The 21,309-nt window shown below is 46.5% G+C and overlaps 1 long non-coding RNA gene across 1 annotated transcript; it reads left to right on the top strand.

Moving 5' to 3' along the window:
• The first annotated feature begins 3,391 nt into the window (after positions 1-3,391).
• LOC130121735 (uncharacterized) lies at positions 3,392-21,041 on the top strand. Its single transcript, XR_008811091.1, has 3 exons — positions 3,392-3,752; positions 9,387-9,457; positions 21,006-21,041. It is a non-coding gene; the product is annotated as an uncharacterized LOC130121735 (long non-coding RNA).
• The last annotated feature ends 268 nt before the right edge of the window (positions 21,042-21,309 follow it).

Below are 21,309 nucleotides of genomic sequence, written 5' to 3'. Positions count from 1 at the left end.
TTTCATTTCCAGAACATGGTTGGAAAACTCAGCGTGGCGTGCTGCTCTCAAGAGTGTTCACTATTCAGCCTCTGAGTTGACACAACTGTCCTTGGGATTTTTCACGCCATCAAAGATCTTCGGGCTTTCATTTTCAAAACAATGAATGGCTCAGTAAAATGCGAACCACTTAAGGCCAAAATGGCATAATCAATCAGCCACGAACATCACAGATTTGATGGTTATTGTTGCCATGGCAACCGTACTAACCCACAGTAACCGAAATGACACTTTGAGTCACATGAACTGTAAACAATATGCAAATAGCTAGCTAAATCCCTCGCTCAATTTGGTTAGCTTGCTCCGTTAGCTCTCTGGTTGCATATGGGTATAGGTACCCTGCAGCACCCAGCTTACTGTAAACATTGATATCTAAACAGCCCGTGTTGCTGTTCGTGCTGCTGTGCATCAAAGAACAGTCTTGTGTCCTCACTAGGCCCAGGCTGCAATTTAGGCTCAAGGCGTGGTCCAGCACCCGTTGGGCTGTGTCCGCCCTGCGCACCAGTAATGACCCCTTCCCTATGGGGAGCGTTTGATCTGGGCTGCCTCTGTGCCTCGGCAGGGCCTATTTCTGGAGTGTGGGGGGGGATAAAGGGAGCTTTCAGACCTGGTGCCAATGACCATAATTAAGCAGCTTTAAGGGGTGGCAGTGAGCGCGCTAGCTAGTACAGAGTTTGTAATTTGGGAGAAGGGGGCAGAGACGCTGTGGCTCATTGGAAGTAGATGGGAGGGTCCGGTGTCACCCGGTACGTGAAACACAGGGGACAGAGTGTGTGAAGGGTACTGTAAAGAGGATGTTAATGACTTGGATCCATTAGCACCCACCCCTGGGGCTGACTGACCAACGGGCTCATGCAGAGGGACCGAAAGGTGGCCATGACTGAGCCAGTCAGTAAGCCCCACCCTAACTGTATGTCGTTCATGGTGACCTCTCTGCCCCTCTGCCTTAGGCCACTGATCAGTCAACCCCAGGGTGGGTGCTAATGAAGCCGAGTCATTAACATCCTCTTTACATCCTCTACACTTCTCAGTAAGTTGTTTACCCAGAGTTATTTGTGTTAAGACGCTGTGTGAATGGACAAAGGTAGTTGTCCGCAGTTTACCTGAACTGGCTGTTTGTTGTGTGATTAAATCAAAATGTGCGCATAGCTATTTATTCAGAAGTACTGAATGCGAATTGGAGTAGGAGTGATGCTTAAGGTCTTGCAATCTGATAGAAACTCGCCTAATTCCCCACTTTTAAACTTAATGTTAAAGGGCAAAATAGGCAACAGTTGTTAAATATTCATACCATAATTACTTAGTTTACCAAGAGCTGTTGTGTCATAGCTTGAGCTAGTGGTGTTGGCTTCTCGGCTTCCGTGAAGGTCATTGGTTCAGTTGGCATGAGCTAGATTAGTATATTTCATTCAATGGTCCAGTTGTGTAATTTAGCACAGTGAGCTTACTACTACTACTACTACTACTTGTGTCATGTTTCCAAAATTATCATATTGCGTGATTCTGCGATGAAAACATAACCTAATATTATGATTAAAGATACATTGAAGAGCTGTTGGGTGTCTGTGTGGCGTGGCGGTCTATTCCGTTGCCTACCAACACGGGGATCGCCGGTTCGAATCCCAGTGTTACCTCTGACTTGGTCGGGCGTCCCTACAGACACAATTGGCCGTGTCTGCGGGTGGGAAGCGAGATGTGAGTATGTGTCCTGGTCGCTGCACTAGCGCCTCCTCTGGTTGGTCGGGGCGTCTGTTCGGGGGGGAGGGGGAATAGCGGGATTCTCCCACGCACTACGGCCCCTGGTGAAACTCCTCACTGTCAGGTGAAAAGAAGTGGCTGGCGACTCCACATGTATCGGAGGAGGCATGTGGTAGTCTGCAGCACCTCCCCGGATCGGCAGAGGGGGTGCAGCAGCGAAAAAAGATACATTGAAGAGCTTTTAACAAAAACAACAACTTCCTCTCTGAGCATACCAAGTCCTCTTTGTATGAGTTTTCTTTCACTATCTGGCAGTTTTTATCTCTCCTACTCCTGTTCTCCACATCACTCTTTCCGTCCACCTAACAGCCATGCATCCCCTACCATGTCACTACTGATGGCAGAAGAGGATGGAGGAGCCTGATGTCCATTTCTGGCAACCTCCCAGAAGAGGTTCGGCGCAACTTCCCGTACAAAGCAGGATGTTTTGTCATCACCCATGTGTACATGTTTATGAAAGCACAACCAGATTTCAGGTTGTAATTACTGGCACCGGTGGCTGTGTTGGAAGCCCATGTTAGGTCCGGTCCTGCACTAGGCCATCACCCCTGTTATGGTAAGTGGCGTTTGGTCCAGGTGTGGCTCTTAGTTTCTTTGACAAAAAAGGGGCCTCCATTAAACCCCTCTCAAAAGCTCTGAAGAACCAGGTCCAACTATGTTGATGCTGATGCTGCGCATGAGCGAATACTACTTGATTCATCCGCACACAAGCGCGGAACCACAAGTTTACTGGAACGTTCTCCTCAACATAAAAGTGTGCGTGCGTGCGTGCGTGCATTCATGCATGTGTGTAATTGTGTAAGAATTGTCTGCATTTACACATTGCGGTGTGTAAATGTAGACCTTAAAAATGTGCCTTATTCCGCTGTCAGTAAGTATAAGCTGTATAATATCCACATCCTGTAAAGCAGAACATAGCATATTTCTCCGTGACCTGCCTTTGAATCGCCACCTCTGCACCCCTCTCTCCCTGTCGTTGTGCTGTGAAATGTATACCGGGCTACAACCGTCTCCCCAGCTATTTCTTACACCACTTCTACACCGACAGAGGGGAGGCGCATCTGCCAAGTTACCCGCAAAGCCAGAAAATTTCATAAGTCTGGGAATTTCCATTTTTTTCAAACAAGCCACCGGGTTCAGAAAACCAACAAAGTAGGATGTTATGACTCCACGTCGGCCCAGGTTATCACAGGTAACTCATCTCTCGGGAGTTATTCATCTCACATCCAGTTCAGCAACCGGAGGGATTTTGAAAGCGAAGAGGAGAGAGCGAGCGAGAGAGACTCGGGATCGGGAGTCGCTCGGACGCGTCCCCACGTTACATAATTTCTGATTAAAAGAGTGGCTGCTGCACAATGTGTCACGATGTTTCGCCGGGACGACGACAGGGGGGGGGGGGGTGCACACCTACAGCTGGTCCCTGTGGCCACCCCCTGGAGAAGGCGTGTAAGTTTTTTTTTTGCTCGGTGTAACTTGACACCTGGCGCTGCGGCGCGTTTTTGCCATCGCTTACCCACAGAAAGGCTATTTAAAAAGGAAAGAAATGAGCGCTGCGCTCCTGACTCCGTAACCTCCTCCCCGAGACCCAGCTTCTTCTTTTTTTTCCTCCCTCCTCTCTCTTGACTGCACCCCCCCCCCCCCTCTGGATCGGCATAAATGAATGAAACACAGGGGGACTATCGAAAGACGCGGGGGAAACTTTCTGTCAGACCAACCTGCGGGACGACCCGGGAGTTTATGTCGGACTTGATAGGCGAATCGATATGAGCTTTTTCCTCCGGAAGTTTATCCGCGGCTCCTCAGATGTGTAAGACGGCGGCTGCTGCCTCCTGCCCCCCTCGCGAAGGAGTCACGCTGTGATTAACGGATCAGGTTTTTGACTGCCAGGACAAATGAATACAAATGAATTTAGGGATCCGAAGGAGAGATTGCAGAACCTCTCATCTCGACACAAAGTAAGTTGTCTTTTCTTTTTTTCCCCCGTGCTTAGAAGGGATTTGATGTTTTTTTTGGGGATGTTGGGAAAGAAGGGAGATCTTTTTAAGTGGCGAGGATGATATAACAAGCTTTATATCTCTGCGGGCGTGAGGAGTAACTCAGGTGGAAGCAACAGAGGCGAGAAGATACTGGTCCACAAGCTGCGTGCGCCGACCTGTGTTGTGCCGGCTGGCTGTGGTCCAGCTCTCAGCGGTCAGTAAAACGCGCGTCCAGGGATGATGTGCGCCGGTGACCATCGGTGCTCCGATGTCCCGTTAGTTTGGACGACACTCAGAAATATTTACATATTTATTTCTAATGTTTTTTTCTTTATCAAATCAGCCTCCTTTGTGCTTATTTGTTACGCATAAAACACGACGGAACGGCGTCCGTCTCGCCGTTTACGCACGGAGCGCACAGACCACACTTAATTGACGGCGAGTTAATTACAGAAGCCCACCACAATCAATTTCGCTCCCACCGGGAAATAAGACCGGTAATAAGTGCACCAGTAAGACAATTTGGTAGAGCCGGATAACTAACCCTCTCCGTTTTGCTATTCGTGGGTTGCTCCAATTTTGGAGGTGCAAAACGAAGCGCTGTGCGCACGCTGGAGAAGTCAAAACTACAACTTTCTGGAGACGGGATGGTGTTGAGATCCTGCTAATCTGTGATTTGTCACAATATTGAAAAGAGAAGCGGTTGGAGTTATTTTAATCCTCAGTGACTCAAAATGTCACGTGTAGATGAAGGCCATACGATTTCGCCAAGAGAATAACACGGATTAATCCTCTGACCACTTGGTGGACGAATGTATCTGGCCATGGCAGCGTTGTAGTATAAAGAGACTGCTTGAGAGAATGAGGTTAGTGTGATGGAGCCGAGTCATGACCCATACTCCAGCTTCACATCATCTAGAGTCGGGATAGGTTGATACGCGGATCTGTTATCCCGCTCGCTCTTATCTACGATTTGTTTACTGCACTTTAGGTCTGGTTAAGTCTACTGCTCCGTGTCAGCGAATGAATGGGTCAAAGTGAGGAGGGGGGTGGTGCACAAATCTAGCAAATAGTCCTCAAGGAAAGTCCAGAGATTTAACCTAAGCTCAGTGGCAGCTTCCCTCAGAGCTATGCTTTCACTGAAGACAAGCTGCCCAATGGTCCTCATGTTGAGTTCTCATACTATCCGGGTGTTTCAATTCATACTTTAATGGATAATGGAATATAAAAGAAAGAGAAAAGAGAAAAAAAAAGAAGAAAGTTCTTCAGGCGTTCAGCAATTGTAGGTCAATATTGTCATTGCATCACTCTGACAGTTAATTAGGACCGGGATGGTGACTAAAAATCTACCTGTGGACTAGCAATTCCATACATCCTTCACCACTTGTCCACATGATGTCGCCCTCAATGTCTCTCTGTTGTCTCGGGATCTTCACCTGCGGTTGTCACGCTAAGACAGGGGGGATAAGCACGTTAACACGTGGGGGGGGGGGGGGAAATAAATCTCAACACAAATCAATGACTTCCCATAAAGATAAAATGATTGAAATTAAATTGGCAGCTGAGCAGAGTCTCCGTTTCCAGGGCTGACTAGTCTCGCTCCTGGGATCAACCACTTATCAAGTCGATCTGGACGCTGCAGCGACACCGATCCGGGACATATGCTGGGTGAAATGGTGGGGATTACAAACTAGGGTGGAGGGTGTAGGATGTAGGTGAGCATGGGGCACGAGCGGTACTCTCCTCATTACTGCCCATCAGTTCACTTCCCGGAATTTTCCACTGTGTGTACGTGCGTGCGCGTGCGCGCGCGGGTTTACGCGTACACTGGAGGCAGGGTTGTCTGTTGGTAATGCTCTCAGGCAATGGCTGAGTCGGCCAAGTCAGTGAAAAGTACAGAAAACTATGCAGCCTCCCGACGACACCTTTAATGAAAGTCACCTTTCTCTGGATGTTTGACTGGATTCCAGCCTGGAGAGCTCAGGATGCCGCTTGTGGATATACTTAAGGCGTCTGTGCGAAAAGGCTGGGGCTTCCTGGAGAGCAGACAGGTTTTTTTCCCCAAAAAACTCACAACCAGTGCCATTGAGGTCAAGGAAAAGAGATAAGGAGGGAGATGATATGATAAATGAAGTGATTAAATGGAGAAACATGAGTGAGAGTAGAGTGGGGGGGTAGACAGTAGATAATGCTAGGTCTTTAAGGAAATGATGTCACATAGGAAGGTAAAATAAGTCGCATATGACAACACTTGTGTGATTTGGCACAGGGGGCGCAGTACTGTACAGGTGCGATCTACTTGAGAAGTAACTTAAAAGTGTGCGGACTTCTTTGCATCTTGCAAGAGCCGACGTGTCTGAGGAGGACGACAGATGGTACTTCTGCAGATAAGAGGCCTGATCACTAACCAAGTACATATTTATGTTTTGTTTTGTTTTTTTTTCTCCCCAACTGTATCCAGCCAATTACTCCGCTCTTCCGAGCCGTCCCGATCTCTGCTCCACCTCCTCTGCTGATCCGGGGAGGGCTGCAGACTACCACATGCCTCATCCCATACATGTGGAGTCGCCAGCCGCTCCTTTTCACCTGACACTGAGATGTTTCACCAGGGGGACGTAGCACGTGGGAGGATCACGCTATAACCCCCCCCCCCCCCCAGTTCCCCCTCCCCCCGATCGGGCGCCCCGACCGACCAGAGGAGGCGCTAGTGCAGCGACCAGGACACATAACCACATCTGGCTTCCCACCTGCAGACACGGCCAATTGTGTCCGTAGAGACCCGGGGATTCGAACCGACGACCCCTGTGTTGGTAGGCAATGGCACAGAAGCGCTACACTACCCGGACGCCCAATATCTTATGTATTTTAAGAGTTAAATAAACAAGTAGCAGACAGATGTGTGGCAGAATGCACGCCACTACATTGGTCGTGGTCGCCATCCTGTTTTGTCTGACTGCTGGTCTCTGTAAGGGAAATGGTGGCGCTAATGACTCAGTGTCCCAGAAGTGCAAAGATCTGCTAAAGTCTTCTTGTGTAGGCATCATATGGCAGATGTCTGTTGGGAGCATCTGTGGGAATGTTCCTCAGTCTGCCCTCTTAAGTGTGAGATGGCTGTCTCACCATACAGAATGTAGGTTAGGTTGTCTGGCGGATAATGGGTTGAAGTGAGGGAGGTGTTGTTCTGCTGGCTTGTATTTTTGCTCACTCAGCCCAGCTGAGTGTTTCCCCCCGAAAGAGTCATGTCATGGTCTGGTGTTGCATTGCGAAAAACCCACAACAGACAGGGACTATGTGCCGATGTCAGCCCTATTCGCTCTCCGAGCTGCAAAGTCTGGCTTCCGTCCATCTCAAAGGAAGTCCTTCTCGCTGCTCTGTAGATGAAAAAAAACCCTAAACTGTCACACATTTTAGAAGCACCTAGAAAAAAGAAAGAAAGAAAACAAACCACCGAGAACTTTCAAACCCCCAAGGACAGCCGCCTTGTTTCCAAGCTAAATCCGGTTTACACGGGAGCGAACAGGCGGAGTGACGGACTGCAAGTCATTAAGACGGAGGGAAATTTCTCAGCGATTATGACTCACTTTCAGCAGCCGATCTCCCCCCAGCTGATAAGATGCAAGTTAAGACAGCAACCAGCTGGCTGGCTGGCAGGATGATGCACAGATACGAAGGCATGCACATGTGCACGCACACAAACACTCGCTCTCTCTCTCCCTCTTCTCGCTCTCTCTCACACACACACACACAAAGTGCACATATTGATTGACAGTAATGCAGCTGCACAGTCTCTGCAAACCCATACTTATGCACACACTCACACATATGAAGGATACACCTGCAACCTTTGTCTCACCTATTCCCTCCTTTAATTACTGCAAATTTGTTCTAACATCTTGTGCACACGCACACACAAACACGCACGCATTGATTGATAGTAAGTGTGCTGTGCTGTGTTACCGACCCGGAGGTCAGGCAACCTCTTCTTTTTTTTTTTAGCCTTTGCTGCTTCTTTCACGGAATTACAGGATTGTAGCTAGCCACCCGTCTCTACCATCACTCCCACCTTCCTCCTGCTCACTCCGAAAGAGACCCCCCCCCCACTCTCGCTCTCCCTCTCTCTCTCTCATTCACTCACTCTCTCTCTCGCTCTCTCTCTCATTCACTCACTCTGACTGTCTCTCTCCCACTCTCTCTCTCCCTCTTCTCTCCCTCTCCCCCCCCCCCTCTCTCTCATTCACTCTCTCTCTCATTCACTCTCTCTCGCACACATAAACACAAACATAAACATGCCCTCCCATACATACACACAGATATGTGCACACTTGTTAACCTCTGGTTGAGGCCAGGACGTTTGGGGGGAAACGTGTTTGCCAGCTATATATAGTATTAACTATGTTTCCCCCTTATTTGTGCATCACACGATAGGGACAAATATGTTTGTCATTACATGCTGACGTCATTACTTCCTTCTTTCCTATGTGAGTGTGTTTTGGACATGTGGCCCACCCCCCGCCTGTCTGCCTGCCTGCCTGCCTGCCTGCTTGAACGAATCCCCGCGACCACAGCTGTGTTTTACATTTCCTCCTTCAGAGTGTGCTTTTGTGTGACTGTGTGTCTCGATGACCTCTACTTGTAAACAATGGCTGCCCTGTCGGTCAATAAATCTCAGTCACCCGCTGAGCTGCCGGTCCACCTGCCAATCAGTCCCCTTACTCTGCTGCACGCTTACTTAGTGGTGGTGACGGTACCGAGATAAGGCTGCCATTGTATTTCAAATGTGTGTGTGTGTGTGTGTTTAGGAGAGAGGGTGTATCTTGAATCTAAGCAGATCATTCATAATAGTACCTGAATATTGTATCTGAAAATAACTATCACTGGCGTCCGGGTAGTGTGGCGGTCTATTCCGTTGCCTACCAACACAGAGATCGCCGGTTCGAATCCCCGTGTTACCTCCGGCTTTGTCGAGCGTCCCCAGAGACACAATTGGCCATGTCTGTGTGGGAGAAGCCGGATGTGGGTATGTGTACTGGTCGCTGCACTAGCGCCTCCTCTGGTCGGTCGGGGGTGCCAGTTCGGGGGGGGGGGGCGGGGGGAATAGCGTGATTCTCCCACGCGCTACGTCCCCCTGGCGAAACTCCTCATTGTCAGGTGAAAAGAGGCGGTTGGCGACTCCACAAGTATTGGAGGAGGCATGTGGTAGTCTGCAGCACCTCCCCGGATTGGCAGAGGGGGTGGAGCAGTGACCGGGACGGCTCGGAAGAGTGGGGTAATTGGTGAAGTACAATTGGGGAGGAGAGGGGGAAATCCCCCCCCCAAAAAAAAACACAAAACAATCGCTACATGGCTAATCCAGCAGAATCGCACAAAGCAGATGTTGTGCGATTCTGTTTGTTGTTGCGTTGAGGATGCAGTCATGAATTATTTTGCTTTGCTTTTATCTATCGGACATGTTCGCTGCTTCTTAAAACACAGACTCTTCTTCCCTTAGGGTCGTTCAGGGCTCATGCAATGTCCTTAAACTACTTATGGATAAACAGCCGTTTGTGGTGTTGGTGTGTGTCAGTGTTTGTGGTGTTTGAAGACTAATGCCTCTTCTCTTCTTCTTCTCCACAGGAGAGCCCTATTGCTCTGTACAGTTTTATATTGTACTTTTTACCTGGGACTTGCACAAGTACACTCTGAAGGTAAGACATCCTGGGATCCAGTCACCTCTGCTCCCTGCATCTTCTTTCACTACTGCATATGTACCAGAAGAAGAAGAAGAAAAAAATTGTGTAAGGGTTGTTGGAGCTTTTTGGTGGGATTCAGGATTATATTTGCACGTTGTGTCACAGAATAGGTATGTAAACACAGTGTTACGGGGTTTTGGACCAACCGCCATTCCCATGACAACCTGTGTTGAGTCAGACGGTCCAGCGAGTGAAGCAGCGATCACATGGTCAAACAAAAAAATCCACTCTGAATCCAAATTACACACTTGATGCCCATGGACGTTATAGTGTAGAAAAATCAGGAACAACTTTCTAAGTCATTTTGGTCAAAAAATTGTTGTGCTAATCATTAAGTGGAGGCAGGAAAAAAATTCCCAGTGGTTGAGGGGAAAGCCTGTGACTGAAGGATTACAGTACAAATATGAGTGATGGATGCTTGTGCTCCACTTCCTTATCTGATGCTGGTAAGATGCCCCTTAACAAAGTATGACAATACCAACTCTGAGCTCATTAAAAACAAAGGCAGGGAAGACTAGTTAATAATATTAGGTTTTGGCATCCGGTGGCGTGGCGGTCTATTCCGTTGCCTACCAACACGGGGATCGCCGGTTCAAATCCACGTGTTACCTCCAGCTTGGTCGGACGCCCCTACAGACACAATTGGCCGTGTCTATGGGTTCTGGTCGCTGCACTAGCGCCTCCTCTGGTCGGTCAGGGCGCCTGTTTGGGGAGGAGGAACTGGGGGGGAATGACGTGATCCTCCCATGTGCTACATCCTCCTGGTGAAACTCCTCACTGTCAGGTGAAAAGAAGTGGCTGGCGACTCCACATGTATCGGAGGAGGCATGTGGTAGTCTGCAGCCCTCCCCAGATCAGCAGAGGGGGTGGAGCAGCGATCGGGACGACTCGGAAGAGTGGGGTAAATGGCCGAATACAATTGGGGAGAAAACGGGGGGGGGGGACCATTACCAACCACTTCAGTGTGATGAATCTTAGTTGGATTCTTAAATATGGTATTTTTTTCAAACGTAAACAGATATTGTGATCGATATCGAGTAAAATCTAAATGATTATCCGAATGGTAAGATTTTCCATATAGTCCAGCACTAACAACGATTGTGTGCCCAGACACAGTGGTTGAGTTCCCCGCCTCTCCAACCACACATGTGGTTCTTTTGCCAGGGATCGAATCCCACTAGTTTTCTTCTGTATCTCCCGTTCTGCTTCAAAGCCAGGTCATATAGTCTGGTGATGTGTGGATGTTGCCACAGGCAGTCATTTTGTTTGATGGTCGGTGGTCGAAACACAACCTTTCATTGATGCGGTGGTTGTTGCATCCATCACCATAACTTACATTTTGTCGAATTTTGATCCCATCGCTGGCTCGGTTGCCATGACAACATTATGGAACATTCTTAGCCTAATGATCACCATCAGCTGTTTAAAACCAAAGGGCATTTATTTCCTGGTTTTCTGCCTCCCGTGTTTTGAGAGCAAATTCCCAAACTTTGACATTCGATTATCGCTGGTGTGTTTATGCATTTTATCAGTGACAGCATCTAAAGTCGGCGCGACGTCAATGGGATATTGGTGACGTTGCACCGACTTTGATCAGACAATTATAAATCACCAAACTATGAACTAGTCTTTACTCTACTTTACCCACTGCCAATCTCAACAAAATAGACAAGCTGAAGGTGAGTGGGCAACCCTTTATGCTATCAAACACAATTATTCTGACATGATCAGATGATGCTCAATCATATGATTGGTCCCTGTGCCGCCCACGGTGGCGCAGTGGTTAGCTCTGTCACCTCACAGCAAGAAGGTCCTGGGTTTGAACCCCAGAGTTGTCCAACCTTGGGGGGGGGGTCATCCCAGGTCGTCCTCTGTGTGGAGTTTGCATGTTCTCCCCGTGTCTGTGGTGGGTTTTCTCCGGGTGGTCCGGTTTCCCCCCACCATCAAAAAGACATGCGTGTTAGGATTAATACTCCTGTTTGTGCCCCTGACCAAGGCATGGCAAGACGAACTGGAGATGGTCCCTGGGTGCTGCATGGCGGCTGCCCACTGCTCCTAGCTACACAGTTAGGATGGGTTAAATGCAGAGCGTAATTTCCCTATGGGGATCAATAAAGTATCTCAAAATCAAAATAAAAAAAAAATCATCATATAACTCATAAACCCATTTCCAAACCACCAAATCTAAAGAAAGTGTTACCGAGTGTATAATCCAGACCTAATGGCATACCTGGTGTTGCGTGAAATGTTGGCGAATAGTGTTGGAGGCACCTAGAGTAAGCCATGGGTATTTTTATTGACTCAAGAGGCGGCTATGGTGCAGGAGACAGCAGGCTAAGTTGTTCAGCCTGGAGGAGAGAACCCCATGCTGTCTGTCTGTCTGCCTGTCTTAAGGCTAGATCCGCTTAGTTGAAAGAAGACTGGTTTTCAAAGCTATCTGAAAGAATATGAGTGACACTGACCGCAGCACAGACCCACAACCATCAACCATGGGGTTGAGGTAGTTGCTCGTATTTTGCATGATTTTTAGACGATACCAATTTCTGGCCTATCAACAGCTCATCCCACGCCATCACCCGAACCCTAGCCATAATAGGTAAAGGGTTGGACCCTTGTGAACCATGTGAGGTTTTTCACAACCCCAAGACTAAAATCAAAACAAGCTGGACTTCAGAACCAATGCTGGAGACAGTGTGGGCACTTAACGGCAGACCACACTCACATCTTTTGGTCTTGTCCCATCATACGGCCTTTCTGGGCTGGTGTTCAAGCCACCACTTAGAGTATATTAAGATTTGATATTGATTTTGCTTGTCTGTCTTTCTACTTAGGAAACATATCTGAGGAACTGGATGTAAGAGACAAACTTTTACAAAAAAGATCTCATGTGTGTGTGTGTGTGTGTGTGTGTGTCGGTACTGTGATGACCTGGCGGTCTGTCCAGGGTGTCTCTCTGCTTGCCGCCCAATGATTGCTGGGATAAGCTCCAGCATCCCCGTGACCCTGAGAACGGGATAAGCGGTTTGGATAATGGATGGATGGACATTCTCATGGTAGCAAGCAAGAAGGCAATTACAAGACACTGGCTTCTTAAAAAGCCCCCCACCCTGAACCCATGGGTAGATATATTAAACAGCATATACAGTGTGGAACGTATGACATTCAGTTTAAGATTATAGAAAGAAGGGTGTCTGGGTAGTGTAGCGGTCTATTCTGTTGCCTACCAACACAGGGATTGCCTGTTCGAATCCCCGTGTTACCTCCGGCTTGGTCGGGCTTCCCTAAGGGCACAGTTTGCCATGTCTGCGAGTGGGAAGCCGGATGTGGGTATGTGTCCTGGTCGCTGCACTAGCGCCTCCTCTGGTCAGTCGGGGCTCCTGTTCAGGGGGGAGGGTGAACTGGAGGGAATAGCGTGATCCTTCCACATGCTACGTCCCCCTGGCGAAACTCCTCACTGTCAGGTGAAAAGAAGCGGCCGGCGACTCCACATGTATCGGAGGAGGCATGTGGTAGTCTTCAGCCCTCCCCGGATTGGTAGAGGTGGTGGAGCAGCAACTGGGATGCCTTGGAAGAATTGGCCAGGTACAATTGGGGAGGAAAAGGGGGGGGGGATTACAGAAAGACACAGGAGGAGAGTATCGGACTAAGTAGGACACATACCAGACTAAGGCTGACAACTGAAACAATAGTAAATACAATTGTGAAACATGAAAGTGGAGGGGAATGAAAGTTAACCAGTCTGTGACTAACAACTCTTATGTATATTATCCGATGTAAGTGTGTGACCTTGTGTTTATTGTGTTCTAAAATAGAAAAAGTAGAGTATATAAAAAGAGAAGTTTGGTTCCCTCAGCCAAACACTTTTAGAAAGCACTAGTGTTTTTGGGGTAACGGAAAGTCTTGCAGCCATATGCATGACATGCCAGCCCCATAAGAAACTGGATGAATAACAACAGCATGACTGAATTTGGCTCGTCCTCGCTGTGCCTTCTGCCATGAAAAAACAAGTTTTGAGAATAATGAAACAGATTTTTATATCGCTGATTGGAAACATACTTCAAGAATAAATATTACAAGGCCATTCGGGTAGCGTTGCAGTCTGTTCCGTTGCCTTGCCTACCAACACGGGGATCACCAGTTTGAATCCCTGTGTTACCGGCTTTGTTGGGCGTCCCTACAGATACAATTGGCCGTGTCTGCGGGTGGGAAGCCGGATGATGGTATGCATCCTGGCCGCTGCACTAGCGCCTCCTCTGGTCGGTCGGGGCGCCTGTTGGGGGGGGTAGCGAGATCCTCCCATGTGCTACGTCCCCCTGGTGAAACTCTTCACTGTCAGGTGAAAAGAAGTGGCTGGCGAATCCACATGTATGGGAGGAGGCATGTGGTAGTCTGCAGCCCTCCCCGGATCGGCACAGGGGGTGGAGCAGCAACCGGGATTGCTTGGAAGAGTGGCATAATTGGAAAAAAAGTACAGTTGGGGGGAAAAAATGGGGAACCCCCCCCCCCAAAAAATAAAAATAAATAAATATTACAGTTAAAGAGGATATGGTGTGAGATGATAATGGTGTATTTTAAGTATGTTGTTGGAGTCTAACTTCACTGTCTGAAGTACGTTGGTAACTATAGATACTGATGCTCTTTGGATGTGCCCCTGTATGGCTAAGTAAATGAACAAAACAGTTTGAAATAGATACATAAATAGATACAGAACATGACAAAGTTTAGTTCATTTAAGTAAATCAAGTAGGACTTATAGTATCTGAAGGACAAGTTATCAGATATATAAGAAGCTTTAGCACTGTCAGTAAAATAAAAAAAAGGGGGAGGCAACGTGTTTGATAAGGCATTTAAAAGATCCCAGAAGGATTTATACAAGATGCATGCCCTAATAACATTAACGCCATTTATGAGCTCCCTCCTCTGTTAGATCTAGTACCTCGCTTGTTCTTGTTGCTTTTTAACAGAGCACATCTCTGTCAGACCTCGGCATTTGTCTGTTCCCCCTTTATCACTCTGCCATGACTCCCTCTTTCACTATCATCCTTTCAGGTCAGCACAACATTGTTTGCCCATTTAAACGTCAAATAAAGAGGAATGTGCTCATAAAGAGGAAGTTTGAACTCTTTATTCAGTACTCCATCATTTCACAAGCAGTGCTATTAACCACATGTCCCCATTAGGGGAGGCCCAGTGACCCAGGGGCAGAAGAGCCCAGAGACAACAAGGATAGCCAGGGGCCCATATCTGAGATCACATGGAAATCCCTCATGTCCTCCCTACTTGCTTCTCGTTCCCTCTTAGGATGGATCAGTGTTGGGATTGCCTAGCAGAGGGAGGTTAGCCGGAGGGCTGGAAGGCCAGACAGCTGGGCAATAACTCAATATTTGTTTGTTTGTCGTCTTTTAGTGGTATTGTATCAGGATGCAGTTTGGACATTGTCATATCGTGATACACAATTTTGCTGTCTAAATCAACAATGATGAAAATCCATTACATAAAATTTCTGACAAAATGAGGTCTGAAATATTTGAAGGAGTATTGCATGAAAAACTGGTTTTATTTTGGTAACCAAATAGTTTAATGTGATGAGCCTCAGCTGGTTTCTTAAATGTGGTATTTTTGCATATGCAAACTGATGTCATTGTATACATCGATATCATGTAAAATTATCATGATAATCACAACAATCATAGGGAATTCTGGGAATTATATTGGAGCCCTGCTCTACTATAACCGGTTGCCTCACTGCAGGCAGACAGATGTTATGATATCTTGTGGAGACTCTGGTCATGTTCAGAAAGTCTTGACAAGCATGGAGTTTTACTCAACCGATGTGAAAGGGAGAAAGTGGGGAAGGAATGAGGGGAGACTTCTTGCTAAGGTCAATGTCCTGCGGTCCACTAATTCCAGTTCTAATGCCTCCTATTCACAAGAACATGCTTGTTAGCTTTCCAGAGCATCCCTCCCTCCTCTCTCACCCTTGTGGGAATGTACGTTTGCCGTGGATGGTCAGTAGCAGGGGATTAGTTCCCTTAGCCTGATTTTATGATCCTGGTACGGGCTGGTCTGGCCCTCACTGAGCCCATTCAAAATTACTTGTGCCAGCATTGAGATTTCCCTCTGTCTGAGCACTGGGTAAGCCACCACCAGCAGAATGACCTGGTCTCACCGCAGTGCCTCACATGACCATGGGGACTAAGGGGCCAGTCTCTAGGAGCCGAGCTCATGTAAAGTGATTAGATGTATGTTACATGAAAACCAGTTGAGCGGGCTTTCAGGTCAATGGGTTGAATTGAGATTCTGGCTTTATTTTTTCCCCATCATGCATTGCTAACTGATTTAATTGTTAGCAAAGAAAAACAAACACCCTCCTGTGGTTGAGGCTAAAATTTATTTTTTGTCAAACATGAAAATAAACTCTGTACAACAGCTCTTCGCCAACATTGGCTTTTTTTTCTCTTCTTCTTGATTTTGAGATACGTTGTTAATCCCCATGGGGAAAGTACGCTCTGCATTTAACCCATCCTAGCTGTGTAGCTAGGAGCAGTGGGCAGCCGCCGTGCAGCAACCGGGGACCAACTCCAGTTTGTCTTGCCATGCCTCCGTCAGAGGCACACACAGGAGTATTAAACCCACCACAGACACGTGGAGACCATGCAAACTCCACACAGAAGAGTACTGTAATGTAATATGCACTGCAAGTTCAACTGAGAACATCTAAAGTACATAAAGATATATGTTTTCCACACATTAAGACAGTTGACCAGCTTGTCTTTTTCATTGTAATTATTTTCTTATGGCAGGTGAATCCTGTGAGCAAACATGTTTGCACCCATGCTTCATCAAGTTCAGTCATCCGCCAACAGGAAGAGCAGTCATTCCAGACAAGTTGGTCCAATATCTTAGTGTGCAGAAAACATGGTTTTTCATGGAAATGCTTTTCCCTGTAGTTTACCAGCACCTGAAGAAATATCATTGTGCAGGGGGCAATAAACTTCTTTCTTAGAAAATCTATACTTATAAAGCCTCTGCAGACCAATATAGCTGCAGCATAATACTGAGGATAAACAGGGAATAATTGTTTCATGAAGGCTTGGCAATGTCAAGCATGTTGGGGTAGGCTTGTCACTGCAGACCTTCGGACGGGTGTATGATCTGAATTATCTCCTCTGACTTGAATGTGTTCAGTATTTGACCTTGTGAAAGACGTTCATCTCTAACTGATCTGCACAACTTCAGAACACACATGGCCTGATCTGGATTTTGAGGACAGATAGCTAATTTTTATCACATTTAAGCAGATTTTCTAGTTTCAGTCTCACTGGATTCATAAAACCCGTACACTCTCTTCAGCAAGTTGGTGGAACTCAAATGGATGAGGTGTCGGTACAGATACCTTGAAATGTGTTTACCTCAGCTAGTGCTTAAGGTTTAGCTTGTTATGTGATGTCATCAAGCCACTAAATCTCGTCATTACATTTATGAAAGGCATATGAGACACTATTTTTTTGGGGGGGGGGGGTTTCTCCCCAATTGTATGCGGCCAATCACCCCACTCTTCTGAGCCATCCCGATTGCTGCTCCACCCCCTCTGCTGATCCGGGGAGGGCTGCAGACTACCACATGCCTCCTCCGATACATGTGGAGTCGCCAGCTGCTTCGTTTCACCTGACAGTGAGGAGTTTCACCAGGGGGGACGTAGCGCGTGGGAGGATCACGCTATTCCCCCCAGTTCCCCCTCCACCCTGAACAGGCACCCTGACCGACCAGAGGAGGCGCTAGTGCGGCAACCAGGACACATACCCACATCCGGCTTCCCACCCGCAGACACAGCCAATTGTGTCTGTAGGGACATCCGACCAAGCCGGCGGTAACAAGGGGATTCGAACCGGCGATCCCCGTGTTTGTAGGCAATGGAATAGACCGCCACACTACCCGGACACCCAAAGTCCCAAAATTTTACAATTACATTTTTTATAAAAAAAAAAGAACCCTAAAACTAACCCTATATACAATAACAGATGAAACACTTTTTCTTATTGAATTATGAAAGCTTTTGGAAAAATCCCCGTCACCCACCAAAATAGCTTGCGTTGTCAGTGCCAAACACAAGACAATATGCAAATACGCTGCTGTCTCTCCCACATCCAAATCTTGGTGTAGTTTACCAATAAACCTTAATTGTATGAGTCCCAACAGCCGATCTCAATCCGTGGCCATTTGACAGGGGCCTCACGTTTCTAGAGGGAGTTAGAAGGAATGAAGGGAGTGTCAGATAGAAGGAAAGCAGGGAAATTAATTTGTATGGCATGAGGTTATCATTCAGTATTTTTTTTATCTTGTCCACCTACTAATTCTTCTCTTTACCCTTTCCTCCTGTCAGTCTTCTGACTCACTTTGACTTTTCAATATCTCCACCTCCTTGTTATCGCCTTTTTTTTTTTGTGCTGAATTAGACCTCTTTCCTCTAGCCTTAACTTTACCTGTCTGAATGTTATGTCAGCTATTTTCCCAGTTAGACTGAAGGATCACACCATAACGGTTTACTTCTGCAATGCTTGGCATGTACTTCTGAGTAAATAAAAAGCAGAGCATACAAAGATATGTAGCAGGGAGGATCCTCCTTGCATGCTTTTGTTTCACTGCCGGCTCTTGCAATGGCAATATCTGATCTTAAAAACCCTGATTTATAAATCTTACTTACAAATGGCTTAATGCATGCTCAATAATCCAGGTAAGAGAATCAAAGAAGGTTGAATCAGTTCATCTGGGTACAGCGTTTACATGTACTGTTCCCAAATCCTCTATGAATAGTACACATGGCCATTGAAACACTAGTTAATGGTCACGCCCATATTTGCATATGAAACTGTTCGTTGGTTTTGGTCCTTATGCAGCTGTATTGTTTATAAGGGTGGGGATACCTACAGTCAGTTTGTGACTGAAGAGGTCACTTAGATGAGTGATGAAACGTTTCTGTCAATAAACGTTGTATCCAGATGAACTGATTCAACTTTCTTTGATTATTTATTAACACTCAGACATTGTATCAGTCACTCATGTGCTAGTTAGTGTTTGCTAAAATACGATGCTAAAAGGCATCTGGGTAGCATAGCAGTCTATTCCGTTTCCTACCAACATGGGGCTCGCCGGTTCAAATCCCCTTGTTACCTCCAGCTTGTTCGGGCGTCCCTACAGATACAATTGGCCATGTTTGTGGGTGGGAAGCCGGGTGTGGATATGTGTCCTGGTCGAGGCACTAGCGCCTCCTCTGGTCGGTCGGGGCGCCTGTTCAGGGGAGAAGGGGAACTGGGGGGAATATATATATATATATATGTGTGTGTGTGTGTGTGTGTGTGTGTGTGTGTGTGTGTGTGTGTGTGTGCGTGCGTGCGTGTGTGTGTATATGTATGTATGTATGTATATGTGTGTGTATGTATGTATGTATGTATGTATGTATGTATATATGTATATATATGTGTATATGTAAATAAGTAAGTAAGTAAATAAATGCTAAAAAAAAAACGTGATGTAATGTGATACGTAAAATGTTAATACTTCTGTCTATGTGTGTACCACATTGGCTGTGCAAATTGTGCGACTGCGCAAGGCCTCACCCCTCCGGGGCCTCGCACCTAACCTGCAATCCTGAAGTTTTGTTTTTTTAATATATATATATGAATATGATTTCTTAATTACTGCTCTTGACCCAACATGCTTCTAAAATGAAATTCCTGTGTGTCAATTACATTATGCATAGTCATAGTCAAAGTCCCATGAAAAAAAAATCCAACTAATTAGTCAGGTTTTTTCATGTTCGATATTGCGTCGTTAGGTATTGCGTGCTCCATCTCCATCTGCTCACTGCAAGGGAGGAGGAGAGGGGGAAACAACATCAGGTGCACGAGAGTGCAGCCGAGTTCGGTGCTGAGAAAAGGGGAAACATTTTTTAAAAAAGGAACATTTTCATAAGGCGCTGTGAGGATCGCTGGATAAATTCATCAACACTGGTTGCTGAACAGGTGTGCGAAGCTAGTAGGCGCATGTGATGGTGACCGTAGGCTACGTGTAATGACCGGTCTGAAAAATGATCTAAAATCTGACTGAAATGTAGGTTATACACCTAAAATATTGAATTGTAACATACTTTTATAATTCAACATGCCAAAATAAACTGACAGCTGAGCTGACTTGATGGTGTAAAGCCGATAGATTTATTGTGGATTATTTTTCCCTTTGAAAGATAATAGAACAAAGTCATAGCTGAGACTGTGCACATGATGCTGCTGTGTTATTCTACTTGTTAGAATGTGTTGCACCAAGCTTACGCGTGCAGTAGAACTAGAAGAGCTGCATGCAGTAGAACTAGAAGAGCTGCATGCAGTAGAACTAGAACAGCTAAGTGCATGTGACCATGATTCCATGTCCATGTCGATGAGCAGGACCTCGCACGTCAAGTTCGCACAGGGCCTCGCACCCCCCTGCGGCAGCCCTGGTGTGCGTGCGGTGTGCATCTGCATACGGGTGCTCCTTTGTTTTTGTCTACAAATATGTATATGTGCGCTTCTCATTAATTTTGTGCGTGTGTGCTGGAGGGGGGGGTGTCACTGCTGTATATTATCTCATAAGAAATCACCTTTTCCCTCCTTTGTCCATGCATTGCTCTCAAAGTTGGTACATGGTATTTCAGTACACAAAGCGTGGGCTTTGTTGAAGAACAGTAGAGCCTGGATATACACAGTTCAGTGTTTTATACTCCAGCTGCTAAGAATGACCATTTATGCAATGTTACACTCATACTAAACTGTTGTTGGCTGTCATTTATCCAGCTGTGAAGGGATTATCTTACTCTGACACATCCAGAACAATTAATGCCCAGAGCCATGCTTTCTTATAAACCTACTTCCATATAGCATTGCCTCTTTCCCATAACTATTATTTCTGTCCTACTACTTAACAATTGTTCGAGGTACCCTTTTTATTATTGACAGTGTGTCCTTTTACAATCCAGCTAGAGAGGCAATACTTTTCATTTTAAAGATGGACACCATGTTTTGAATTTTACATTACAAATCTACTCACTGACAGGCTGTAGAAGAAATTAGATGTAGGTTGGGGCAGACATTAGAGCTTATCCCAGCTAATAAAGAGAAGTACTGCTCAACTGGCGATACAGCACCAATTAAACTAATTGGCTATATTCTAAAATAGATGCAATATCTTTTTTTGTTGTATGAATGGAATAAAAAAATGGTGTTAAATGATGTGAGCCATGTCAAGTTGCCCTTGTGATTTCAAATTTGGGATAATCAGAAATCAGGAAATTCAGAAGTTTGACTGGCAGTTGTCAATGAAAAAATTACCAATTCTCTTTTTTCACAAGTCCTCAAAAGCATTTTACTACAGTGCTGCTGCCATTGCAGTGGGAACCTTGTTAAATGTGTGTGGTGTTACATGTAATGGTGTATTGTGTATTTTAAACACCACTGTTCCTCTTTTCCAGATGTGGACATCCTCCAAAAGCTGGGGCTTAAGGGAGAGAAGCCGTCGCGCTCGGTGCCAGCAGGGGTCATTTCGTTCCGATCAGGGATCATCCTCACCCAGCGAGCGCGTGTTGAGGCTCCATTGTACTCAATTATCTCGCCAGCCATCTGGCCCAACCTGGTGCTAGTCTTGAGTGTACGCTCACACCGTGTCAACAGTGCCTTCCTCTTCACCCTGCTCTCAAGTCGCAAGAAACTTCTCCTGGGTCTGCAGCTTGCCCCGGGTCGGCTGCTCCTTCATACAGGACCCAAGACCTCAGTGGC

The sequence above is a fragment of the Lampris incognitus genome, chromosome 12 (genome assembly GCF_029633865.1).
Source record: "Lampris incognitus isolate fLamInc1 chromosome 12, fLamInc1.hap2, whole genome shotgun sequence".
Lineage (NCBI taxonomy): Eukaryota > Metazoa > Chordata > Actinopteri > Lampriformes > Lampridae > Lampris > Lampris incognitus.
The sequence above is the reverse complement of the archived record's forward strand: the minus strand, read 5'-3'. Positions and strand labels throughout refer to the sequence as shown.